Consider the following 17,209-nt stretch of genomic DNA (forward strand, 5'->3'; position numbering starts at 1 on the left):
CCCGATTATGCCCTTATTATGGCACAATTTGCGTTGCCCATATTTAGGCCTAGGAATCCTACCCTTATTTAGGCATTATCCATGCTAACCAAATACAGGCATGGCTACCTACATCCGTCCATCCACGTCACAACCACTTCTTGGAAAACCAGACTCTTAAGCTTTTAGGACTTCCCCTTGCTTGGAATATTGATTTCTCCAAGAACTCATTTATTATGCATGAACATCTATTCCTTAGGGGTTCATTCATGAAGTTCCTCTGCCCGACGTTTAAGTCAATACTGGCATTCCTAAACACCTTCAGGGTATAAATATACCTTCACTTGCCATGGCAAAGGACGGTTCAGCTGCATACTTGCACGACACGGCTCGCCACAGCAAGTTCGGAAGGAATTCGAGTTCCAGCCTGACGCACTGACCAGACGATGTCATCCTCCTCGCAGAGAGTCCAGCGCCAGTGTTTCTGACTCCCCTTGCGGGGTGTTAGAGATGAAGACCCGGAAAGAGATTCCAACCTCTCTCATTCTAAGGTATGGAGCAGACTAGAACCTAGAGGGACTTTTGGCAAATCTTGGCAACACCAATCCAAACTATAGCCCAACTAGACTATAGCCAAACAGCACCTACTTCTTAACTCGTACTACACTTAGGCTAGGTACACTGGGGTAGAACTAGCAAGAAGCACTAGATGAGTATTCACATTTTAGCCTGTGTTATTTATGTATGTATTTTTATGAATATATGTCATAGCTACAAACCATGCTATTGCAATAATATTTTATCTTACTTCTAACTCTGTACATATTATACTTCGCATTCTGTCTTACAATTGTAGCAGTTCATATCTCTTGAATGAGAAATAAGACTGCTCAATAAACCCTTTTTATTGAAACGCCCATCTACATATTTCTGTGTAAACTCTGTAGAAACGAAGCATGCGCGATTGACTGAGTGAAACTGTTATCTATTGTTTCCACAATTCTGAGACTGTTCCGATTCTAAAGGAAAACAAAGTTGTCATGTTTATGGGGTTGTCAGAAACTACTCCCTTCTTGTTTATTCGAGAAGTTTCTAGTGACCTTTGAGTTATCTGGCGCACACAAGTAATTAAGTTTAATGTACTCGATAGAGACATACTGACCTCAGTCCTATATCAAAACTATAGTTTATATTACTCCAATGCGCAGAGCCTATCAGGGATATAGGAACTACACGACAGGCCCAGAGGAAATACTGGCTGAACTCCCTCCAACAGCCGCTTTTGGCCATGATGCCATTGATTCAGGAGAATAATTCTGGTCTAGGATGGACTATTGTCTAAAGACCCACCAGTACCTAAACTGAGTGGGCAGCCCACCTTGTAGATGGATGGAGAAACCGTCAGAAAAGGTACGGCGGGATCAGATCCACCAATATCTAGATCAGGCCCTAAGTCATACATTTTGGTCTCAATGAACTTTATTACCAAATCATAACGTATTCCATTTGATAACAACACAGATATATTGGTGTCAATGGACATTGAGTCAGTTTTCTCCAATATACCGCAAGACGAAGTCCTAGCAATCATGGAACATGCTCTTGTCAACAAAGTTCAAGCTTGGCCAGTACCCACAAATGTTTTAGTTAATTTAGCCACCCTTTACTTGAAAATGTTTTTTTGCACCAACCTATTTACTAAGTTGACTGCTCGCAATACCCTTCTAGAACTTTCATTTTCTCTTCTCATCCAAAAGACTACTAGAGAACCAGGGACTAGGGGGCTTCGTTCTCTTTGACCTACAAGTACGAGGCTGAGCTAATTTTCTCACTTGAATCCCTAATACAGTTATCTAACAGTAGGATATCTGCATCCTCCTGACTAGCCAAAGAAGGTGAACTATCCTCCACGGCATGCATTTATTCCACCAGCTATATTTTATGCAAAGCTATCCTAATATGCAGAGGATCAGATAAAAACAGAAATGATTTAATGGGGGCTGAGCAGGAGAATTAAATCAGAAAATTATTTGATCAGACTTTGGGTAAAGAGTCCTCTACCTGCAAAGGCATATTCGAAAATACCCGATCAATCACATGTCCCGCTTGATGGGTGGGATTGAATATATGATGAGTAAGATCTGGTGAAGGCCGATAACCGGAAGTAAAACCCCCTGTGCCCAGGGTTGAAAAATGCCAGCGTGCGTCACTTCCCTCTGAAGTGATGTCCCTTCAATGCACTCGATTTGATATTTTCCTTGAATGGCTTAAATAAAAATTCTTTAGAATTTGATTCGTATGTTGTTTGTTTTATTCATGAATTCTCTTGAATCTCATTATTTATTCATAATGTATCCAAACTTATATCATTGGTGAACCCAATGCATTTCGGGCATCCGCCCTTCATCAGGGGACTTAATCCTAGAAAAGCAATCAGGTGTAACACACATTAAATTTATATACAACAACTGTGAATTCAAATATATCACATGCTGTGATCATGGTGATAGAGTTAGTCATGTAATCACACGAAGGACGAATTTCCAAGCAGGTTTTTAGTAAGACTGTGACTGGACCGTGATACAATGAAATTAAGTAAAAAAATGAAACGAAAGGAGAAAGGGATGGTGACGTGAATTGGAAGACGGGTGAAGTGTGTTCATGCATCGTATCGACAACATGTGACTGCGAAGAGCCTTCTATGTGGTGAGGGTCGCGTTTGAAGCGTTTAGGTGGAATCCGCGTGTTTCCGACTGACCTGCAGTGTGATACGTGAAGATGCGTTTAAAACTGCTTAAGCGTTGTGGCAATCTTCTGTGAAATGTGAAATGACATCATACGGTTACTATGATGTACTGGACTGAATACAGCGGTCCGCATAGAGAAGTGAATGAAATGCTCCCATTCGCTTACCGTAATCTCGTAAACATGTGCAGATCTAGCGTCGTCTATTCCGTGCAGTGATGTGCTGTGCTCGGCGGAGTTCCGTAGGTGACTATAGCGAGTATGGGATGTTCTGATTGGGTAACTGAGGTCATGTGACCCCTGAATTTGCTCGACAGTCCCTGATAGGCGGATGACAGATTGCCAACGTTACGCGGAAGTTGTTCTTCATTTTTTTGAAAAACAATGAAAACTTTATACGAGTGTATTTCAAGTCAAGTGGCGTGTGTAGAACAATCGCGAAGCCGATGTGCACCATGAAAAAAGTGAAGAGAAAAAAAGTAAAAAGAGAAAGAATAAAGAATCATGTGTCAAAAAAGTATGTAAACGATGATAAATGTCTCACTAAGAAAAGGTGAACAAGTGACTTTGGTAATGTAAAAGATCACATTCAAACTATAATGAATGTCCAAAATGTCCTACTATCAAGTTCATTCATAGGTGACAACTGAATTCTAAGCGTTCATTCAGCCCCTTGGGCTGTACTGACGATAATCGATGTATCCAATGCAGTTCTCGTTTGAGGAGGTACTGGGCATTGTCTCTGCCTGGCAAAATTGGAACCATTTCTAGGATGCAGTATCTCAATTGACTGAGATTATGATGATGTTCATTGAAATGAGTGGATACTGTGGATTTGGTTAATTTCATCCGAATATTGCTCTTGTGTTCCACTAAGCGTGTTTTTATCTTTCTGTCAGTTTTGCCCACGTAGGTGAGACCGCACGGGCATTTTAACTTGTACACCAAATTCGTACTGTCGCAAGTTCCATTAACGTTCAATTTAATTCTTGTCTCTTGGGATGGATGAGTGATTTCATTGCCTCTTATGATGGAATTGCAATTCCCGCAATTGTGGCAAGGCAGCGTTCCTTTAAAATCTTTCATGGGGACTTTGGTCCTGCGATTTAGTAATTCTTTGATGTTTTTTGTTCTTTCATAAGCAAATATTGGATTGCTTGCAAATATACCCTTGAAATATTCCTCCCTTGCCAGTAATGGCCAGTGTTTTAGGATGACTCTTTTGATGTTTCGACTCCTGGTCGAGTATTTGGATACAAATACTGCCCTCCTTTCGTCCTTAACGTGTGGTGGTAATAACAATTGGTCTCTGTTTAAATCCTGTACTCTTTCGGCAGCCTGTATTAACACGGATTCAGGGTACCCTCGATCCTTGAATTTTTCAATGGTGTTTCTTTTGTGCTGTTCATACATGTCTTTGGAGGAAGCGATCCGTTTAATTCGAAGTAGTTGGGAAAATGGAAGGTGTTTTTTGAGAGATGGTTGATGAAAGCTGTGAAAGTGAAGAAGGTTGTTTCTGTCCGTTGGTTTGTGGTATACACTGGTTTGTAGAATGCCCTGGTTATTGATAACTAAGACGTCTAGGAAAGGTAGCTGTGTTTCACTGATGTTGGATGTGAATTGAATTCGATCATTGATTTGGTTGAGGTTGTGTATGACGGTTTGTAATTCTGTAATTGATCCCTTCCACAGGATGAAGATATCTTCAATATAACGTTTGTACAAGATGAGATTTTCTAGCCATTCCTGTTGGTTCAGTATGTGTTCTGTTTCAAATTGGTGCATGAAGATATTGGCGTACGATGGGGCCGCACAATTTCCCATTGATGTACCTGAACATTGGGCGTAGAACTGATTTTCCCATTGAAAATAACTGTGAAACAGTGTGAAATGCATTAACTCCATTAATAGTAGCTTCAGATTATCTTCTTTGTCACTGTTGAGTAATGCTGTCTCAATGGCGGTTAATCCCAAATTATGAGGAATGGAAGTGTACAGCGCTTGTACATCAATGGTGGTTAGGATCATGTTGACGGTGAATGCTGGTTTGTATTCTTCCAGAATGTTTAAGAAATATGTTGTATCTTTGATATACGTCGGTATCTTTTGAACTAATGGTTGCAAACATTTATCAATAAATTTTACCACTGGCAATGGATGGAATTCACCGTAGAAACAATTGGACGGAATGGTGGGATGGTGGGATGTTTGTGGATCTTGGGGATCATGTAAATGTACGGGATTGATGGATTTTGTTTCACTAAGTATTCTTTGTCCTTGATGTTGATGATGCCTGTATCAATAGCTTTATCGATGATTCTGATTAGGATCTTAAGAAATTCCTTGGTTGGATCATTCTCCAATTTCATGTAGGTATCTTTGTCATTAATGTGATCTGCCACATTATTTTCATAAAATTCAGTGTCCATGATTATTAAGACACCTCCTTTGTCTGCTTGTCGTATGGTAATTTCTTTATTGTCAGCTAGCGTTTGAATAGCCTGCCTCTCCTTTTGGGTCAAGTTGGTATTTTTGGTCCTTGGAGATTTGAAAATCTTAACAAGATCTTTGTTTACTACCTTTTCAAATGCGTCCAGTACTTTGTGGCTGATGGGAGGTAGGAATCTGCTCGGGTTTCTTAGTCCCATTAAGGTGTCCGGTTTAGTACTTTCATCCGAAATCGGTCTCTTGATAACGTTAGTAAAAAAGTGCCTTAGACGTAAACTTCTTAGGAATTGTGTCTTGTGTCTCTAGAATATTGGAATGATATGTAGGGACAAACGAAGTTCCTTTTTGTACAGTCTGAGTCTGGAATTTCGTTATTGTTTGTTTTGATATATTATCAGAGTCTGTGACTCCTCCTCGTGTTCTTTGCAACCGGTTCTGTGGACGGTCCTGCTTTTGCTCCTGTTCTTCCCCCTCCTGGTTCTTCCTGGGGTCCTCGGCCTCTCTCTCTAAAAAAGGAATGCTTGGTGTTTGTCTGTGGTTGTCATCGGAACGTGTATCATCTTGTGCTTGTCTTTCTTAAACATTCTGGAAGAATACAAACCAGCATTCACCGTCCTTGAAGCAATACGATCTATATATAAGACCCCAATATAATGTATAGACCCCTTTATATCAAGCCACAGGCTAGAAGAATCAGGTTTTAACAGAAAATCCTGCCTTTTCATTACTTGGATTTGGTTAAAAAATTTGCTTTATATTCGGATGATTTTATAACTTATGCCTATGACTTTAAATCCTCCTTCCCCACAATAATTGAATTATTGAGTAATTTTGGGAGAGTCTCCGGTTACCTAGTTAATTATGATCAAACAGAGATTATGACCTAGAATGGGCCAATGGATAGTCGCTTAGAAAAGTTAGAAATTATATGCCTAAGTGTACGTGTTGTTAAAGATTTGGAGAAAATGGCACCTGTAAACTTATGCTGAAAACAAAAAAAGCTCCTGCAGTTGTGGGCACACCTCCCTCTTTTGATCCCAAGGAGAATGAATCTAATTACAATTAGGATCTTCCAAAAATGTAATTTTATTTTACATGCATTACCTCTAAACGTTAAAACAGATGGGTTTAAAAAACTACATGGAGAATTAAGCAGCTTTATATGCAGGAATAAAAGTGTGGGGATAGCTGGTAAAAACGTCCAGGAAAAGATAATAGATACAATTATAGCATTCAGGATGTCCAATTATACTATCAGACCTTTTTCTTGAAAAATACAATATTGATTTTAACAGATAGTTATCAACAGTTATCTTTACGAAACAGAGCCTTAACAAAAAATCTACCTGAGGAAGGCAATTATTTCCTATGTAAATTTGGACATCCCTAATACTTTAAGAAAATCTAATTTAAAGTTATAGCTGCTGAATGTAAAGTGTGGAGTCAAGGTAGAAGAATATTGGGAGCCCTATGTTACAGATCTTCTAGCCACTCTGCTGCTGACTGCTAGTATAGTACAATGGGGTCAGTTATTTGAAGAAGGATCTTTGGTTACATGGGACTCCTTATTAAAAGGCACAAATAACAGACTCTCTATATTCAAGTATTATCTGCTTCTAAGTAACCCTGGGCGTAGTTCGAGTAGTAGCGCTACATGTATCTACGCGAAGTGCACTTCGCGAGCTACGCGTAGAACTACGCGAACTGCATAGTGCGGTAGGGAAATGCTGTTTACATTGATTGCACAGTGCCGGAGGCTTGTCCGCACTGTGCAATCATTGCAAATGGCATCTAGCACAGTGCAAGTGGTTGTTTTCTGCCGCTCGAGTAGATTTTTACTCGAGCGGCAGCTTTCTCATTGCGGACTGGTAGTTTCTCATCGTGAGCGGTTTCGAGCATAGGCGACCACTAGCAATGAGAAATCTGACCTCTGCGCGTTGAGAATCTAGCCAAGAGGTTTATTTTCTACGCTCGCGATTGGCAACTTGATGTTGCTGATCGCGAACGAGGAAAAAATCTTGCCGGGATGTCATTTTGCTTGCTCACGGTCGCCAGCTTGAAGTTGAGGACCACGAACGAGCAATTCACGTAGGGCGTAGTTGCGCGAACTACGCTAGAGTAGCATAGTTTTCCACCCAGACCTACTTGTAAGTTGGTCTTGAGAACAATCTAATATGTGGAGTTGAACTGAAGGGGAAGAAGAATTACAGAGGGAACAGATATACAGAAAGTAAGTGTCCAAAAGGTACTGGGCTATGGTGCAAGGTGAAGGCGGCCCATCTATATTGCCAGAGGAGATACAGAAGACAGACCTGCCAAGATCAGAAACTCTTCACTAATGGCAAGTGTCCATGTCTTCACTTTTCTTCATATTCACCTTGTATAAGGCTTACTGGTCTCCTAAGAAACTCTCGAAGATGGGAGGATGAAGAGGTGATGTCAAAAAAAATGTGCCTTGGAAAATGCAGATGATATCCATCTCCTATAGCAATACCCACTTACCTGCTCTTCTGCCAAGAAGTGGGTAAGGTGCTAACAGGAATCCTGGGGAAGATATAGAGGTAAGCCTGCCTCTGGTTATTTTTGGGATTCTAGCAGGTAGAGGGTCTTCTCAATAACTGGAGAAGAATCAATCCCAGTTGCTTTTCATTTTATTAATTATTGCGAAATATGGATAATGGGTGTCCAACATATTACCTTCTTGTTCGTATTTGGTGGACTCAGCGAAACACATCGGCTTGTTGAACTGTTTAAATCGTTCAACAAGAGAAAGAAATTGTGGGAACGCCTTCTTTCATGCCCGGGTAGATGGCACTCAGAGTAGGATTGGGATAATAGCTCTTAGGTGGTATGGACTCATATCTTCACTATGGTAGTCCACGGATTAAAGGCAAACTTCCACAGTAGAAGGAGAAGAGTATAGGGGTGGCTCCCGCAAAACCTAAATAAAGAAGGTTAAACCCTTAGTGGTTTTCTGCACTACCAGGTCGCACCTGGAACCTGCATTACACTTCCAGCCTATGTCATATATGAGAGCTTAAAAAATTAAATGAATATAATAATAACAAATCCTTCCAACTGATTCATGCAGTCACAACAGAATCTTTCCCTAATGCGTTCTTCGCTTTTTCCATATTTTCATTAACAGGCCTCTGCTAAACTTATAAATGGATTAGTTGACACCACTCCTGTCACATTGTTCTTTTAACCATACTTGTTGTTGTATACAGACGATGCAGTCTCTCCTAGATAGACATCTATATTGCCTGCCTCACAAAGTTCAGCGCCACAAATGCCCATACACATTGTGTGCAAAAATGCCATCTGCATGATAAAATGCTGTATTAATTCCAGTTGAAACTACAGCCCATACACACGCTGTAGCGCGTTTTGTATAAAGATACTGCCCTCCTGTATTGCGGTCAGAGTAACAATTCAATAAAGTTGGTTTAGTAGAGGAAGAGAATACCTTCAACTCCCCAAAGCAGTACCAGTAAATCAATCTAACTAGATTTAATTATCTGTTGTCTATTCCTCAACGAGACAGTCCCTTTGAGTAAAAGCCTGCACCCGCTTACCTTCAACTTTCATGCTGCGCGGACACCATAATGCGTTCTGTAGAAAAATAATTCCTCTTCACATCTTGCTATATAAATACCTAAACACTGGTTAATTTAGGTCATATAGTAGGAGCAAGGGGCCAGATGTAGGTCACCCAATACCGGTCGGTAACTGCCGAAATTACTGAATTTTGGCCGTTACCGACCGGTATTAGGCTTTTGAGATGTAGGTGGCCATTTTACAGATTCGGTAATTTACCGCATCTGTATTTTAAGTAATCGGTAAAATACTGATTCCTTAAAATACGGATTAGGTAAATTACCGAATCCTTAATGTAGGGAGCACTCAAATGAGTGCTTTTCCCATTTCAGGATTCGTTATTTACCACGAACTACAAGTTGGTGGTAAATATTGAAAACCCTAAAAATAAGACAATTAAAGAAGAGATACATACATTTAATTATTGATTTATTTATTTGGTGTTTTATATAGCGCGAACATGACCCTAATAGGTTATCAGAGCGCTTTACATTTGCATATCTTTCAACTTAGAACAACACAAGCGTCATGCAGTTTCAGTGAAACTGAACAGTGTACAGCAGGTTACTAGAAACAGTTATGCTACAAAGTCATACATTAATTTTACCTTGATTTATTTGAGAGACATTTGTGTTTGATAATCATATTTACAAGACCAGAATGATGTTCGTGGTCGATGTGTGGTAGCGTGTCTATTGAAATTAGAAAGCCTTCAAATAATGTCAAGTCAGGAGATCTGGGTTAAATCCATCATTCTTTTGCTCACCATGCCACCCCAGTTTAGACCTGACCATATGCAAATCAGTCTTGACCCTGTGTCTCATGGGAACAGCCCAGTCCAAAATGCCAAGCCCAGTCCTCCATGGGCCGTAAACAAGCATCCTAGAACCAGTTTCAGGGTTTCACTCCTCTTCAGCCAGGATAGCTTGATTCCAGTGGCACAGTGAGCTAGGGACCCACGTCTGGGCATACCTGGTGCACATTAGGGCGAGAAAGCAAAAGACACACAATTGATGGATAGAATGTAGAACAAATCAAAACATTCACCCCCAGTCAGGAGATCTGGGTTAAATCCATCATTCATTTGCTCACCATGCCACCCCAGTTTAGACCTGGCCATATGCAAATCAGTCTTGACCCTGTGCCTCATGAGAACAGTCCAGCCCAAACTGCCAAGCCAGGTCCTCCCTGGACCGGAAACAAGCATCAAAGGACCGGTTTCGGTGTTTCACCCCCTCTTCAGCCAGGATAGCTTGATTCCAGTGGCACAGTGAGCCCAGGACCCACGTCTGGGCATACCTTGCGCACATTAGGGCAAGAAAGCAAAAGACACACAATTGATGGATGGAATGCAGAACAAATCAAAACATTCACCCCCAGTTAGGAGATCTGGGTTAAATCCATCATTCTTTGGCTCACCATGCCACCCCAGTTTAGACCTGGCCATATGCAAATCAGTCTTGACCCTGTGCCTCATGGGAACAGTCCAGCCCAAACTGCCAAGCCAGGTCCTCTCTTGACCAGAAACAAGCATCAGGGTGGGCCTGGCCTGGCAGTTCGGCTCAGATCTTTTGACTTGGGGAAAATGTTTTCATTGTCAGCATTCTGTCCATCATTTGTTTGCTGTAACACCTTACAGTATTGGAAGGCATGAGGGCTTTGGGCACCATCTCCACATCACCCAAGCACACTAGGCTAATCTCACTGACTTCTCCCTCACTAGCTGGGGCCATTTCCTCCCCAAGACCTCCACTAGCCACCCCTAGGGATTTTCTTCCAGTGGGATGATGTGCCCTCTTTGGGCACTTGGAATCACACTAGTAATGTCCATATTCAAAACACGTATGGCACTTGGGCGAAGATTTGTTTTTATTCTAATGAGAGAAGCCTTTCTTCTGGTGGTAATATTGGGATTGGAACCCCTCCCTTGTGAACCATTTTGGGGTCCGTGAGAGAGCTCATTCTGTGTATCTCCCCCTCTCTTCCTGGTTGAAACCCTAACCACCCTTTTGGGACTTTCTCCTAGATGCCTTCTTGAACACTCTGGTGATGACCCAGATCCCTTCCTCCTCCGCAACTTCTTGGGGTCAGTCAGCTTGCTATCTACCAGGTGTTTGTGCAGCTCTGTAAAACAAATATTGACCATGTGCTCCCTCAAAATCAGGTTAAACAGCCCAGTGTAATCATTTATCTTGCTGCCCCTCACTCAGCCCTTCGGGGTCTTACTGGATTAATCTAGGAAGTCCACCCAGGTCTGGTTTGGGTGTTTGTGGCTGTCCCTGAACCTCCACCTGCATCTTTCTGGGGTTGGTTCAAATTTATTAAGAAGAATGGCCTTCATGGGGGCATACTTGATCTGGTTCACAACCTATATTGTCAGAAGTATGTCCCTCCCCACCGTGAGCATATACCTAAATAACCTACCCACCCCCAGTACTCCTCTGGGACTTCGTGCATTTTAAGAACCACGGCATAAGCTGAAAACCACTTATTTATGTAATCTGCTGCCATATAACTGGGAACCAGGTCCTTGGGTATGCAACAGTTCACCTCTCCATTGGGCACTGCTGGTATGCTGCTACCATTACCGCTGGTCTTGACCTGCATAGCTTTAATGTCCAGGTCTCTGAGGGTGAGCTCATGGGCCATTCACTTTTTCTCCATGTCTAGCCTCTTTTTTTCCAAAACCAGGTCTTCATTTTAGAAAACTCCAACTTAAGTTTTTCTCTCCTCCCCCCTGTCCTCCAACTCTTCTGGGGACAGGCCCCTGGAAGACACACTGTTCCATGCACAGGGAGGATTTGCAATCCTGGAAGTAGGTTACCCCCTCCTCAACAAACTGCCTTCCAAGTTTCTCCTATTGGCCTTGCTCCAATCCTTCTTCATCTTAGCTTTCCTCCTCATCATCTGTTAGTGTCTTATGGGCCTCTGCTCATGCCCTTAAGACCTTTTGGACCCCTGCCTTCTTAGTGCTCCGCTTAGTAGGCAGTACCCTCTTCTGACCAAAATCCTTGAGCTGGTCCACAGTGTAGCTCTCCAGGTTGGCCAGCTCAAACTCTATCTTCCGTAGGTGAGGTCACAGACACAACAATCAGATAGGCTGAGAGTAAATGTGGAAAAAGAAAATTGGCTAATCTAGGGGAATATACCCAAATTGGTTTTAGATATGGGAAGCTAGTGTACACCCAATTACTGTATGGCACTGAACAAAAAAGCCCCATCCCACTGCTGCCAACATTGTTCGAAATTGGGTTATTTGTTGATTGGAGAGGGCGCTCTAATCAAGCAGCAACCACGAAACTAGTCAGGGTAAGAAGCAGGCAAACACCAAATTGACCTATGCTAACCCTTTGGTAGTTTGTCATAGAGCAGACAGGTCAAACTTAGAGGCAATGTGTAAAGTATTTGTGCAACACTTCAAACAGTAAAAAATAAATAAAAACGCCATACAAAAAGATCCCACACCAGGTTTAGAATAATAGAAGACTTTTATAAAAATAAATCAAGACCAAAATGATAAAAATCTATTCAGAGAAACCGGAGATATTGTATTTCAAATTTGCAGTTTAAAAAAGTGCCCGAAAGAAAAAAGTGCTTACCAGGGATATCTGATCGCGCCAAACTGGGACAATGTCAGAAGTTCAGGCTGACCGTAATGGAGCACAGGCCGGATACAGGGACCAGGTCAGGCCCACTGAACATTGGGCAACCAAAGTGATGCACCGGTTCTGAGATGCGTCGAAGCGACAGCGCGAGATACTGTTGTTTCTTCTTTGATCATCCTGGTAGCAGGGCTTCTGATGTGAAGTCCGGGCATCGAGGATGCATTGTGCAGCCGAGGGAATGTATCAGTTCTAATGAGCTGCAAGGGTGCGATACGGAGGCTGGCATCGTCGTCGAGCTCCCATCTAAGAGAGATGATAGGGCTTGAGTTGGAGATGTGCCACACCATCGGCAATGCATCAGTTTCTGAAGAAGCGTGGATGATGCAGACATTCTGCACCAGGCCCAATCCACGCAACAGCAGCAATGCATCGGCTCTGCTCTAGGATGCACCGCTCAGCCAAGAAGATGCGTTGGTTTGGCTAGAGGATGCGCTGGGCAGAGAGAAGATGCATTGGTTCTGCTGGTATGCACCTTAAGCTCACTTCCAAGGGTCCAGGCCTGGGGATGCACTACTTGGCCAAGTAAACTCACTGATGGCAGAGTCCAGGTGTAGATGCAAGGTTGTGAAAAGCATATAATGTCCCTGAGGTTTCAGATCAGTAGGCCAGCCAACTACCCCTTGGAGTGAATTTGGGTTCTGGGTTCAAGAAATGCAGGTCCAGTCCTTCTCACCCAGGCAAGGTAGCAGATCAGCACAGTAGAGCAACAGTTCTTCCAGAGCAGCAGTCCAGCAGAGTAACAGTCATTCAGAAGCATAGCAGTCCTTCTTCCTGGCAGAATATCTACAGGTCCAGAAGTGGACTAAATTGGTGGTGCCTGAGGTACTTTACCCTATTGGTGCCTTTAAAGTGAGGGAGACTTCAAAGACAAGCCTTTGAAGTGCACAGATATCCTGCCCTTCCTGCCCTGGCTCCAGACTCACTACAAGGGGTATGCAGCCATTTATGTGGGGACATGACACAGCCTTTTCTGGTTCAAGTGAGGCTGTGTCCAGATTCTCCCCTGCCTTCCGCGGGAGCTCTAGCTGAAGCCCTGATAATTTTAAAGTCTCTTGTGTTTTCTTGTGTTTTACTTTTAATTAAAGTCCTACCTACCCTCGCAGGGACCTCTCCTCACCTCGTTTCTTCCGCGCAGCCGAGGTAGACGCTGCAGCGGAGTTAGGCTCTCTCACTCGCCGTCATCGGCGACCCGCTCCCCGAGCCACGCCCACTCCCATCTGGCCACGCCCTGAACAGCCCTACAAATCATGTGCCTCCCCCGTACGCGCAGCGGACGGGCGCAGCGGGCGTGCCGTTTGCGCGCCGAAGGCGCGCCTAGGGCAAGCCCGCCTGCGCCCGTCCGTGACCGGCCGGGACCAGGGGCCATAGACCCTGCTCTTTTTTTGTCTTACACATCTTCGCAACTATCTGCACTCTCGCTTCCCAGCCCTCTCATTCCCTTACTGGCACAACGTCTTGATTCATTAGGTATTCTCGCACCCAACCCTCCTCGCTCTCTCCCTTTACCTCACCCCTCCACCCCTCCCTCCCCTGCCTCATCGGCAACACTCCCCCCCCAGTCTTCACCATCTGCAGCCTCTGCTATTTTGCTTAACACTCGGTCGGCAGTTAAGCATCAAACCGAGCTTTCTAATCTCCTATGTTCAGACTCTCCCGACTTTTTATTTCTCACCGAAACCTGGTTCTCTACAGATTCACTCCCCGACCTCCTGGCTATTCTTCCCGACACTTACTATGCTCTTCGCGCGGACCGCCCGGCTGGAAAAGCCGGTGGTGGTGTGGCAATGATAGTTCGTTCCACGCTTAGTTTTCAGCTCCTCGATCATCCACCTATACCCAACGTGGATTTCCTTGTAGCCCGATCCATCAACCTTATTGATCCCCTCACTTTTGTACTCATGTACCGTCCCCCCCTGGCCATGTCTCAGTTCGTTCCCTCACTACAGGACCTTTTGGCCACCTTGGCGGTAAACAACTCGTCAGTTGTCCTACTTGGGGATTTTAATTATTGGCCTGATGATCCCAGAGAAAGTCCGGCATCTAAAGACTTCTCTGATACCCTCCAGTCACTAAATTTCATTCCCCACATCACTACCCCCACTCATATCAAGGGCCACACTCTGGACCAAATTTGGTCATTGCGTCGCCAAATCTCCTCCCCTTCTATCCTTCCGTGCATCTGGTCTGACCATTTTACCATCTCTTTTAGCATTCTTTCTGCGTTTTCCGTTAAAACCCCTCTTTCCAAAAATATATTAGCCCGTAGCTGGAATCAGACGGACCTCTCTCTTCTCTCCTCTTCCCTAGCCTCTTCAGCGCCTGACTTGATGGATCTTCCCCTTGAATCTCAAGCTGATGCCATCAGTATCTGGCTCTCTTCTTCCTGTGACACCGTGGCCCCTCTTAGGAAAGTCAAATCTGTAAGGCCACATGACGCCCACAGATGGTTCACGAGTGAACTTAAAGACCTCAAACTTAGCCTCAGGCGCTCGGAGGGTCATTGTCCCACACTCCGCACTAAATATAAACTTTTGCTTAACAGCTATAAGAAAGCAATTGTGACGGCAAAAACAAAGTACTTTACAGAGAAAGTTGCGCTCTCTGCAAATAAACCCCGCGAGATCTTTTCCCTTGTTAAGCAGCTTGCTACCTCTGACCGTACGAATGCCAGTTTCGCCCCCTCCCAGTCATTTTGTCTTGCGCTCAATGACTATTTTATCGATAAAATTGCCACCATAAAAGCCAATATCCCCGCAGTCTCTCAACCCCAAGTTACCTGTCCCCTTCCCCCTCCCCCTCTTTTGCTGGATCACTTCCCCTCCATCTCCACTGAAAGATTTCTTTTTTTGCTTGCTAAGGTCAAGTCCGGCTCCCCGGCTGACTGTGCCCCGGCCCGGATCCTTCAAACCCTTTTCACTCATTGTCCTGGACCCCCTCTTACCCTGCTCAATTCATCATTGGTTCTTGGTTCTGTCCCTTCTTCCTTTAAAACTGCAACTGTTTTTCCCATCATCAAAAAAGTCGGATTGGATCCTTCTTCCCCCCCTAACTTCAGGCCCATCTCCCTTCTTCCCTATTTGGGGAAGATTTTGGAAAGCCATGTCACTTCTTGCCTGTCCTCACATATTGAGGAACATTGTCTCTTAGCCTCCCATCAGGCGGGCTTTCGCCCTGTCCATTCCACAGAGACCGTGGTCACTGCAGTGTTGGATGAGCTCAAGGGAAAAGCTGATTTAAACCTCCCTCAAGCTTTGGTACTCCTTGATTTGTCGGCTGCGTTTGACACGGTCGACCATACCATTCTTCTCGACCGTGTCAGCGCAGCTGGTATCAGGGGTAAGGCACTCTCTTGTGTAGCGTCCTTCCTCCAGGGCAGGACCCAAGCCGTCCATCTTGCCGGATTCTCCGCTCCCCCCCGCCCTCTCGTGTGTGGGGTTCCCCAAGGTTCCTCTCTTTCCCCTCTTCTATTCAATCTGTACATCTACCCCCTCATTCTTTTGCTTCGTGAGCTGGGGGTCTCCGTGTACAACTACGCGGATGATCTCCAGCTCATCTTTGACCTTTCTACTTCTGACTCTCCTCTCTTTCTCAGCTCCACCCTAGTCTTCATCTCGGAATGGATGTCCATGAATCATCTTAAATTGAATCCGGACAAGACGGAGCTTGTCCTCACGGGTGGTCCCACCAATCCTTGGTCCCCGACACATTGGCCCCTTTCCTTTGGTCCCCCTCCTCTACCTGTTCTTTCCGTTCGCACCCTAGGTATCAAGGTCAGCAATGACCTCTCTATGCACGCCCAAGTTAGCTCCGTTATCTCATCTTGCTTTTTGTCCCTCCGCCTTATCCGAAAAATTTCCCGTTTCTTTTCCACGAATGCCCTCAAATCCATCGTCATGGCCCTCATCACCTCCCGTCTTGATTACGGAAATGGTCTCTATGTGGGTATTCCGGCCTTTGAAACTCGACGGCTGCAGGCTATTCAAAACCAGGCAGCCCGTCTTATCTTTCACCTCCCCAAATCCTCGCACATCACCCCAGTACTCAAGTCCCTCCACTGGCTCCCGGTGCACTCTCGATCCCTCTTCAAATTGGCCTGCTTAGCCTTTTTGGCTTATAACCATTCTGCTCCCCTTTTTTTCATTTCTTTAATCACTCCCTATACTCCAGCCCGCACCCTTCGCTCTTCATCTCTCCTTCTTCTCCAAGTACCCCGTTACCGGAAATCCAGAACCGGTGGTACTCGCTTCTCGGTTCTGGCTCCCCAGTTCTGGAACAGTCTCCCGCTGTCCATTCGTTCTATTCCTACTTATCTCTCTTTTCGTAAAGCCTTAAAAACTTTCCTTTTTTCCCAGGCCTTACCCGGTTAGTCTCCCTGATTGCTTTGTAGAATCCGGTTCCCACCCTCAGCGCCAGGAAGCCGCTTGGCCACAGTGCGCTTTAGCAAGTTTCTTTTTCATTTCATTTCCTCAATCCTCCCAGGATGGCCCATCATTTCACACCTAACCTCTTATTGTGTGTTGCTGTCTAGGTTAATACACAAAGCCCAGCTGTCAACCACCCTAGATATGTGATCAGAGACAGGCAGAGGGCACCAAATGGCTAACACAAGAAAATGATAACTTCCTAAAAGTGGCATTTTCGGAGTTGCAATTTAAAATCTGACTTCTTCATAAGTTAGGATATACAATTGTGATTCCAGAGACACCAAATCTGGAGGGGTCATCTCCTTCCATTAGGAAATTACACTCATAAAATGTAATGAGGCAATGCAA

This window comes from Lissotriton helveticus, chromosome 2_2 (genome assembly GCF_964261635.1).
Source record: "Lissotriton helveticus chromosome 2_2, aLisHel1.1, whole genome shotgun sequence".
In the NCBI taxonomy this organism is placed as follows: Eukaryota; Metazoa; Chordata; class Amphibia; order Caudata; family Salamandridae; genus Lissotriton; species Lissotriton helveticus.